Here is an 11,545-nt window from a genome sequence, read left to right on the forward strand (position 1 = left end):
TATGGGAGGACAGGCTGTATAGTAATCATCTATGGGAGGATAGGCTGTATGGTAATCATCTATGGGAGGATAGGCTGTATAGTAATCATCTATGGGAGGATAGGCTGTATGGTAATCATCTATGGGAGGACAGACTGTATAGTCATCATCTATGGGAGGATAGGCTGTATAGTCATCATCTATGGGAGGATAGGCTGTATGGTAATCATCTATGGGAGGACAGACTGTATAGTCATCATCTATAGGAGGATAGGCTGTACAGTAATCATCTATAGGAGGACAGACTGTATAGTAATCATCTATGGGAGGACAGACTGTATAGTCATCATCTATAGGAGGATAGGCTGTACAGTAATCATCTATAGGAGGACAGGCTGTATAGTCATCATCTATGGGAGAATAGACTATATAGTCATCATCTATGGGAGCATAGGCTGTATAGTAATCATCTCTGGGAGGACAGACTGTATAGTCATCATCTATGGGAGGATAGGCTGTATAGTAATCATCTATAGGAGGACAGGCTGTATAGTAATCATCTATAGGAGGATAGGCTGTATAGTCATCATCTATGGGAGGATAGGCTGTATAGTAATCATCAATAGGAGGGTAGGCTGTATAGTAATCTATGGGAGGATAGGCTGTATAGTAATCATCTATGGGAGGGCAGGCTGTATAGTAATCACCTATAGGAGGGTAGGCTGTATAGTAATCATCTATGGGAGTACAGACTGTATAGTCATCATCTATGGGAGGGTAGGGTGTATAGTAATCATCTATAGGAGGGTAGGCTGTATAGTAATCATCTATGGGAGGACAGACTGTATAGTAATCATCTATGGGAAGATAGGCTGTATAGTCATCATCTATGGAGGACAGACAGTACAGAAATCATCTATAGGAGCATAGCCTGTACAGTAATCATCTATAGGAGGATAGGCTGTATAGTCATCATCTATGGAGGACAGACTGTACAGAAATCTATAGGAGAATAGGCTGTACAGTAAAATAATCATTTATGGGAGGATAGGCTGTGTAGTAATCATCCGTAGGAGTATAGCCTGTACAGTAATCATCTATGGGAAGATAGGCTGTATAGTCATCATCTATGGAGGACAGGCTGTACAGTAATCATCTATAGGAGGATAGGTTGTACAGTAATCATCTATAGGAGGATAGGCTATATAGTCATCATCTATGGGAGAATAGACTGTATAGTAATCATCTATGGGAGGATAGGCTGTATAGTCATCATCTATGGGAGCATAGACTATATAGTAATCATCTATGGGAGCATAGGCTGTATAGTAATCTATAGGAGGACAGGCTGTATAGTAATCATCTATAGGAGGATAGGCTGTATAGTAATCATCTATGGGAGAATAGGCTGTATAGTAATCATCTATAGGAGGACAGGCTGTATAGTAATTATAGGAGGATAGGCTGTATAGTAATCATCTATGGGAAGACAGACTGTATAGTAATCATCTATGGGAGGACAGGCTGTATAGTAATCATCTATGGGAGAATAGACTGTATAGTCATCATCTATGGGAGGATAGGCTGTATAGTAATCTTCTATAGGAGGGTAGGCTGTATAGTAATCTATGGGAGGATAGGCTGTATAGTAATCATCTATGGGAGGGTAGGCTGTATAGTAATCATCTATAGGAGGGTAGGCTTTATAGTAATCATCTATGGGAGTACAGACTGTATAGTCATTATGGGAGGGTAGGGTGTTTAGTAATCATCTATAGGAGGGTAGGCTGTATAGTAATCATCTATGGGAGGACAGACTGCATAGTCATCATCTATGGGAGGGTAGGGTGTATAGTAAGCATCTATGGGAGGGCAGACTGTATAGCAATCATCTATGGGAGGATAGGCTGTATAATAATCATCTATGGGAGGATAGGCTGTATAGTAATCATCTATGGAAGGACAGACTGTATAATAATCATCTATGAGAGGACAGACTGTATAGTCATCATCTATGGGAGGACAGGCTGTATAATAACCATCTATGGGAGGACAGACTGTATAGTCATCATCTATGGGAGGATAGACTGTATAGTAATCATCTATGGGAAGACAGACTGTATAGTAATCATCTATGGGAGGACAGGCTGTATAGTAATCATCTATGGGAGAATAGACTGTATAGTCATCATCTATGGGAGGATAGCCTGTAGAGTAATCATCTATGGGAGGGTAGGCTGTATAGTAATCATCAATGGGAGGGTAGGCTGTATAGTAATCATCTATGGGAGGATAGGCTGTATAGTAATCATCTATGGGAGGATAGGCTGTATAATAACCTTCCATGGGAGGACAGACTATATAGCCATCATCTATGGGAGGATAGACTGCATAATAATCATCTATAGGAGGGCAGACTGTACAGTAATCATCTATGGGAGGATAGGCTGTATAGTAATCATCTATGGGAGGATAGGCTGTATAGTAATCATCTATGGGAGGGTAGGCTGTATAATAACCATCTATGGGAGGGTAGGCTGTATAGTAATCATCTATGGGAGGATAGGCTGTATAGTAATCATCTATGGGAGGATAGGCTATATAGTAATCATCTACGGGAGGATAGGCTGTATAGTAATCATCTACAGGAGGATAGGCTGTATAGTAATCATCTACGGGAGGGTAGCCTGTAGAGTAATCATCTATGGGAGGGTAGGCTGTATAGTAATCATCAATGGGAGGGTAGGCTGTATAGTAATCATCTATGGGAGGATAGGCTGTATAGTAATCATCTATGGGAGGATAGGCTGTATAATAACCTTCCATGGGAGGACAGACTATATAGCCATCATCTATGGGAGGATAGACTGCATAATAATCATCTATAGGAGGGCGGACTGTACAGTAATCATCTATGGGAGGATAGGCTGTATAGTAATCTTCTATGGGAGGACAGACTGTATAGTAATCATCTATGGGAGGACAGGCTGTACAGTAATCATCTATGGGAGGATAGGCTGTATAGTAATCATCTATGGGAGGATACACTGTATAGTAATCATGTACAATATGGACAAGATATCACCTCCCTACTAACCAGAATCCCTCAATGTCTGTCCGCTATTTCATCCTCCTTCTCCGCTAGATTTCTAAAACATAACATCGACAAAACTGAATTCATCATCTTTCCCCATCTCACTAGACCCCCACAACAAACCTATCCATTACAGTACATTACGGCTGCCCACTCTCCCCAGTCCCACAAGCTCGCTGCCTCGGGGTAATCCTTGACACTGATCTCTCCTTCAAACCACATATCCAAGCCCTTTCCACTTCCTGCCGACTTCAACTCAAAAATATTTCACAGATCCGTACATTCCTAAACCAAGAATCTTCAAAAACCCTAGTCCATGCCCTCATCATCTCCCGCCTTGATTACTGCAACCTCCTGCTCTGTGGCCTCCCCTCTTGCACCCCTCCAATATATTCTAAACTCTGCTGCCCGACTAATCCACCTGTCCCCCCGCTATTCTCCGGCCTCTCCCTTATGTCAATCCCTGCACTGGCTCCCCATTACCCAAAGACTCCAGTACAAAACCCTAACCATGACGTACAAAGCCATCCACAACCTGTCTCCTCCATACATCTGTGACCTCGTCTCCCGGTACTTTCCTGCACGCAACCTCCAATCCTCACAAGATCACCTTCTCTACTCCCCTCTTATCTCCTCTTTCCACAATCACATACAAGATTTCTCTCGCGCATCACCCCTACTCTGGAACCCTCTACCACAACATCTCAGACTCTCACCTACCATCAAAACCTTCAAAAAGAGCCTGAAGACCCACCTCTTCCGACAAGCCTACAACCTGCAGTAACCACCGATCAACCAAACCACTGCGCGACCAGCTCTGCCCTCGTCTACTGCATCCTCATCCATCCCCTGTAGATTGTGAGCCCTCGCGGGCAGGGTCCTCTCTCCTCCTGTACCAGTCGTGATTATTGTACTTGTTTTTATTATGTATACCCCTCCTCACATGTAAAGCGCCATAGAATAAATGGTGCTATAATAATTAATAATAATTAATAAATAATAATAATAGACTGAGGATAGACTGTACAGTAATCATCTATGGGAGGAAGGAATTTATAGTAATCATCTATGGAAGGACAGACTATAGTAATCATCTATGGGAGGATAGGCTGTATAGTAATCATCTATGGGAAGACAGACTGTATAGTAATCATCTATGAAAGGACAGACTGTATAGTAATGATATATGGGAGGATAGGCAGTATAGTCATCATCTATGGGAAGACAGACTGTATAGTAATTATCTATGGGAGGACAGACTGTATAGTAATCATCTATGGGAGGACAGGCTGTATAGTCATCATCTATGGGAGGATGGACTGTATAGTAATGATCTATGGGAGGATAGGCAGTATAGTCATCATCTATGGGAAGACAGACTGTATAGTAATTATCTATGGGAGGACAGGCTGTATAGTAATCATCTATGGGAGGACAGGCTGTATAGTCATCATCTATGGGAGGATGGACTGTATAGTAATGATCTATGGGAGGATGGACTGTATAGTACACTGTGTTCCAAATTATTATGCAAATTGGATTTAAGTGTCTTAAAGATTTAATTGTTTTGTTTTTCAAATAAACTCGTGGATGGCATTGTGTCTCAGGGCTCAATGAATCACTGAAATCAATCTTAAACACATGTGATAATTAGTTTTCCAGGTGATTCTAATTAAAGGAAAACTACTCAAAAATGATGTTCCACATTATTATGCAGGTCACAGGTTTCAAGCAGTATGGGAAATAAAAAAGATCTCTCTGCTGCTGAAAAGCCTTAAATAGTGCAATGCCTTGGACAAGGTATGAAAAAATTAGATATTTCACGAAAACTTAAGCGTGATCATCATACTCTGATGAGATTTGTGACTGAAACAGAGCACAGACAGAGTTCATGCAAATAAAGGCATAATGAGGAAGTTTTCTGGCAGACAAATTCATTGGATTAAGACAGCAGCTGCCAAAATACTATTACAAAGCAGCAAACAGTTATTTGAAGCTGCTGGTGCGTCTGGAGTCCCTCGAACCTCAAGGTGTAGGATCCTTCAAAGGCTTGCTGTGGTTCATAAGCCTACTATTCGGCCACCCCTAAACAGTGTTCACAAGCAGAAACAGCTGCAGTGGGCCCACACATACATGAAGACTAATTTTCAAACAGTCTTGTTTACTGATGAGTGTCGAGCAACTCTGGACGGTCCAGATGGATGGAGTAGTGGATGGTTGGTGGATGGCCACCATGTCCCAACAAGGCTGCGACATCAGCAAGGAGGATGAGGAGTCATGTTTTGGGCTGGAATCATGGGGAAACAGCTGGCAGGGCCCTTTAAGGTTCCTGAAGGTGTGAAAATGACCTCAGCAAAGTAAACAGAGTTTCTGACTGACAACTTTCTTCCATGGTCTAAAAAGCAGAAACGTGCCTTCAGGAGCAAAATCATCTTCATGCTGACAATGCACCATCTCATGCTGCAAAGAAAACCTCTCAGTCATTGGCTGATATGGGCATAAAAGGAGATAAACTCATGGTGTGGCCACCATCTTCCCCTGACCTCAACCCTATAGAGAACCTTTGGAGTATCATCAAACAAAAGATCTATGAGGGTGGGAGGCAGTTCACATCCAAACAGCAGCTCTGGGAGACTATTCTGACTTCATGCAAAGAAATACAAGCAGAAACTCTCCAAATACTCACAAGTTCAATGGATGCAAGAATTGTGAAGGTGATATCAAAGAAGAGCAGGGCCGCCATCAGGGCATTACAGCCGTGACTGGCGTATGGGGCCCGGTGGGCAGAGAGGGCCCGCATCGGGCCCCGTCTCATCTGCCCATCGGGCCCCTACCGGCAGCCGCAGGCTGAACCGGGCCCTTAGCTGCGGCCGGCGCTGCAGCGCTATTGAAGTGCGGGCCCGAGCCCGCACGTCAATAGTTAACAGCCGCCAGCCAATCTGAGGCTGGCAGCTGACGTCAGCCGCAGCGTGCATGGTGCAGAGCGCTGGACACAGGAGGGGGCAGAGCGCTGGACACAGGAGGGGGCAGAGCGCTGGACACAGGAGGGGGCAGAGCGCTGGACACAGGAGGGGGCAGAGCGCTGGACACAGGAGGGGGCAGAGCACTGGACACAGGAGGGGGCAGAGCGCTGGACACAGGAGGGGGCAGAACGCTGGACACAGGAGGGGGCAGAGCGCTGGACACAGGAGGGGGCAGAACGCTGGACACAGGAGGGGGCAGAACGCTGGACACAGGAGGGGGCAGAGCGCTGGACACAGGAGGGGGCAGAGCGCTGGACACAGGAGGGGACAGAGCGCTGGACACAGGAGGGGGCAGAGCGCTGGACACAGGAGGGGGCAGATCGCTGGACACAGGAGGGGGCAGAACGCTGGACACAGGAGGGGGCAGAGCGCTGGACACAGGAGGGGGCAGAACGCTGGACACAGGAGGGGGCAGAGCGCTGGACACAGGAGGGGGCAGAGCGCTGGACACAGGAGGGGGCAGAGCGCTGGACACAGGAGGGGGCAGAACGCTGGACACAGGAGGGGGCAGAGCGCTGGACACAGGAGGGGGCAGAGCGCTGGACACAGGAGGGGGCAGAGCGCTGGACACAGGAGGGGGCAGAGCGCTGGACACAGGAGGGGGCAGAGCGCTGGACACAGGAGGGGGCAGAACGCTGGACACAGGAGGGGGCAGAGCGCTGGACACAGGAGGGGGCAGAGCGCTGGACACAGGAGGGGGCAGAGCGCTGGACACAGGAGGGGGCAGAACGCTGGACACAGGAGAGGGCAGAACGCTGGACACAGGAGGGGGCAGAACGCTGGACACAGGAGGGGGCAGAACGCTGGACACAGGAGGGGGCAGAGCGCTGGACACAGGAGGGGGCAGAACGCTGGACACAGGAGGGGACAGAACGCTGGACACAGGAGGGGGCAGAGCGCTGGACACAGGAGGGGGCAGAACGCTGGACACAGGAGGGGGCAGAACGCTGGACACAGGAGGGGGCAGAGCGCTGGACACAGGAGGGGGCAGAACGCTGGACACAGGAGGGGGCAGAGCGCTGGACACAGGAGGGGGCAGAGCGCTGGACACAGGAGGGGGCAGAACGCTGGACACAGGAGGGGGCAGAACGCTGGACACAGGAGGGGGCAGAGCGCTGGACACAGGAGGGGGCAGAGCGCTGGACACAGGAGGGGGCAGAGCGCTGGACACGGGGGGCAGAGCGCTGGACACGGGGGACAGAGCGCTGGACACAGGAGGGGGCAGAACGCTGGACACAGGAGGGGGCAGAACGCTGGACACAGGAGGGGGCAGAGCGCTGGACACAGGAGGGGGCAGAACGCTGGACACAGGAGGGGGCAGAGCGCTGGACACAGGAGGGGGCAGAGCGCTGGACACAGGAGGGGGCAGAACGCTGGACACAGGAGGGGGCAGAGCGCTGGACACAGGAGGGGGCAGAGCGCTGGACACAGGAGGGGGCAGAGCGCTGGACACAGGAGGGGGCAGAGCGCTGGACACAGGAGGGGGCAGAGCGCTGGACACAGGAGGGGGCAGAGCGCTGGACACAGGAGGGGGCAGAACGCTGGACACAGGAGGGGGCAGAGCGCTGGACACAGGAGGGGGCAGAGCGCTGGACACAGAAGGGGGCAGAACGCTGGACACAGGAGGGGGCAGAGCGCTGGACACGGGGGGGCAGAGCGCTGGACACAGGAGGGGGCAGAATGCTGGACACGGGGGGGCAGAACGCTGGACACAGGAGGGGGCAGAATGCTGGACAAGGGGGGCAGAACGCTGGACACAGGAGGGGGCAGAACGCTGGACACGGGGGGCAGAGCCCTGGACACAGGGGGGGGCAGAACGCTGGACACAGGGGGGGCAGAACGCTGGACACAGGGGGGGCAGAACGCTGGACACAGGGGGGGCAGAACGCTGGACACAGGGGGGGCAGAGCGCTGGACACAGGGGGGCAGAGCGCTGGACACAGGGGGGGGCAGAGCGCTGGACACAGGGGGGCAGAGCGCTGGACACGGGCAGAGCGCTGGACACGGGCAGAGCGCTGGACACGGGCAGAACGCTGGACACGGGCAGAACGCTGGACATTGGGGCAGAAAGATGCACACAGGGGCAGAAAGATGCACACAGGGGCAGAAAGCTGCACACGGGCAGAAAGCTGGGCACAGGGGGGGCAGAAAGCTGGACACAGGGGGGCAGAAAGCAGGACACAGGGGGGCAGAAAGCAGGGCACAGGGGGGCAGAAAGCAGGGCACAGGGGGGCAGAAAGCAGGGCACAGGGGGGCAGAAAGCTGGGCACAGGGGGGCAGAAAGCTGGGCACGGGGGCAGAAAGCTGGGCACAGGGGGGCAGAAAGCTGGGCACAGGGGGGCAGAAAGCTGGGCACAGGGGCAAAAAGCTGGACACAGGGGCAGAAAGCTGGACACAGGGGCAGAAAGCTGGACACGGGGCAGAAAGGAGAAACAGGGCAGGATGACAGACACTGGGGCATGACTGGAGACACTGGGGCATGACTGGAGACACTGGGGCAGGAATGGAAACAGATGGGGCAGAATTGAGAAATGGGGGCCTGTCATGGTTCCCAATGGCAAGGGAACGTAAAAAACACATAAGTAACGAACGAGCTCTCAGGTGATGGAAACTCGAGTTGACCGTGAGCTAAATCTACCACACAACTAACAGTAGCCAGGGAGCATACCTACGGCTTCCTATATGCCACGCGCCAGCCGGAGGACTAACTACGCCTGGTAGAGGAAGAAACAGACCTGGCTTACCTCTAGGGAAATACCCCAAAAGATGATAGCAGCCCCCCACATGTAATAACGGTGAATTAAGAAGAAAAGACATACACAGTATGAAAGTAGATTTAGCAAAGAGAGGTCCACTTACTAGATAGCAGAAGGATACAAAAGAGGACTTCACGGTCAACTGAAAACCCTTTCAAAAACCATCCTGAAATTACTTTAAGACTCCTGTGTCAACTCATGACACAGGAGTGGCAATTTCAGCCCGCAAGAGCTTCCAGCTACAGAGGATTACAAAAACTGCAAACTGGACAAAAGGTACAAAACAAAAGGACAAAGTCCACTTAGCTGATCAGCAGACTAGTAGCAGGAACATGCAACCGAAGGCTCTGGTTACAATGATGACCGGCAAGGAAATGACTGGAGAGCAAGGCTAAATAGGAAACTCCCAAACACTGATGGAAGCAGGTGAACAGAAGAAGCAAAGTGCAAACAAGTCACCAGTACCACCAGCAACCACCAGGGGAGCCCAAAAAGCGGATACACAACAGTACCCTCCCCTTAAGGAGGGGGCACCGAACCCTCACAAGAACCGCCAGGGCGATCTGGATGAGCCCTATGAAAGGCACGAACCAAATCCGAGGCATGAACATCAGAGGCTGTTACCCAAGAATTATCTTCCTGACCATAGCCTTTCCATTTAACCAGATATTGAAGTCTCCGTCTGGAAATACGGGAGTCCAAGATCTTCTCCACGACGTACTCCAATTCACCCTCCACCAGCACAGGAGCAGGAGGTTCAGTAGAAGGAACCACCGGTACCTCATATCTCCGCAACAACGACCGATGGAACACATTATGGATAGCGAAAGATGCCGGGAGGTCCAAACGAAAGGAAACAGGGTTAAGAATCTCCAAAATCCTATAAGGACCGATGAACCGAGGCTTAAATTTGGGAGAAGAAACCCTCATAGGGACAAAACGGGAAGACAACCACACCAAGTCCCCAACGCGAAGGTGGGGACCAACACGACGACGACGGTTAGCAAACTGCTGAGTCCTCTCCTGCTTCAGCCCAAACAATTAACACTTTGTGGGCCGGTCATACTGTCAAGGTTCCCAATGGCAAGGGAACGTAAAAAACACATAAGTAACGAACGAGCTCTCGGGTGATGGAAACTCGAGTTGACTGTGAGCTAAATCTACCACACAACTAACAGTAGCCAGGGAGCATACCTGTTATGACCCCAATGGCGAGGGTCTCAGAGATATCAGCAAGTCTGCGAAGTACAAAAATCCAGCTCATAGGGCAGTGGTAACTGGGTTGACCATATATCTACTCCTAATGCCAACACTAGAAGTAGCCGGGGAACATGCCTACGTTGGTCGCTAGATGTCTCGCGCCAGCCGGAGGACTAACTACCCCTAGAAGAGGAAAACAAAGACCTCTCTTGCCTCCAGAGAATAGACCCCAAAAGTAGGATACAAGCCCCCCACAAATAATAACGGTGAGGTAAGAGGAAATGACAAACACAGAGATGAACTAGGTTTAGCAAAGAGAGGCCCGCTTACTAATAGCAGAATGTAGTAAGATAACTTATATGGTCAACAAAAACCCTAACAAAATTCCACACTGGAGATTCAAGAACCCCCGAACCGTCTAACGGCCCGGGGGGAGAACTCCAGCCTCCCTAGAGCTTCCAGCAAGGAAAGGATACAGATAATGAACAAGCTGGACAAAAATGCAAACAAAAACAAATAGCAAAAAGCAAGAAAGCGGACTTAGCTTAATCACGCAGGAACCAGGATCAGTAGACAAGAGCACTACAGATTAGCTCTGATATCAACGTTGCCAGGCATTGAACTGAAGGTCCAGGGAGCTTATATAGCAACACCCCTGACCTAACGACCCAGGTGAGCATACAAGGGATGATAGACATACCCAGAGTAAAATCACTAGTAGCCACTAGAGGGAGCCAAAAGGTAAATTCACAACAGTACCCCCCCCCTTAGTGAGGGGTCACCGAACCCTCACCAAGACCACCAGGGCGATCAGGATGAGCGGCGTGAAAGGCACGAACTAAATCGGCCGCATGCACATCAGAGGCGACCACCCAGGAATTATCCTCCTGGCCATAGCCCTTCCACTTGACCAGGTACTGAAGCCTCCGCCTGGAGAGACGAGAATCTAAGATCTTCTCCACCACGTACTCCAACTCGCCCTCAACCAACACCGGAGCAGGAGGCTCAGCAGAAGGAACCACAGGCACAACGTACCGCCGCAACAAGGACCTATGAAATACGTTGTGAATGGCAAACGACACCGGAAGATCCAGGCGAAAGGACACAGGATTAAGGATCTCCAATATCCTGTAAGGACCAATGAATCGAGGCTTAAATTTGGGAGAGGAGACCTTCATAGGAACAAATCGAGAAGACAGCCATACCAAATCCCCAACACGAAGTCGGGGACCCACACCGCGGCGGCGATTGGCAAAACGCTGAGCCTTCTCCTGTGACAACTTCAAGTTGTCCACCACATGATTCCAGATCCGCTGCAACCTATCCACCACAGAATCCACTCCAGGACAGTCAGAAGGCTCCACATGTCCCGAGGAAAAACGAGGATGGAAACCGGAGTTGCAGAAAAATGGCGAAACCAAGGTGGCAGAACTAGCCCGATTATTAAGGGCAAATTCAGCCAACGGCAAGAAGGTCACCCAATCATCCTGATC

This window comes from Ranitomeya variabilis, chromosome 1 (assembly GCF_051348905.1).
Source record: "Ranitomeya variabilis isolate aRanVar5 chromosome 1, aRanVar5.hap1, whole genome shotgun sequence".
Classification (NCBI taxonomy): domain Eukaryota; kingdom Metazoa; phylum Chordata; class Amphibia; order Anura; family Dendrobatidae; genus Ranitomeya; species Ranitomeya variabilis.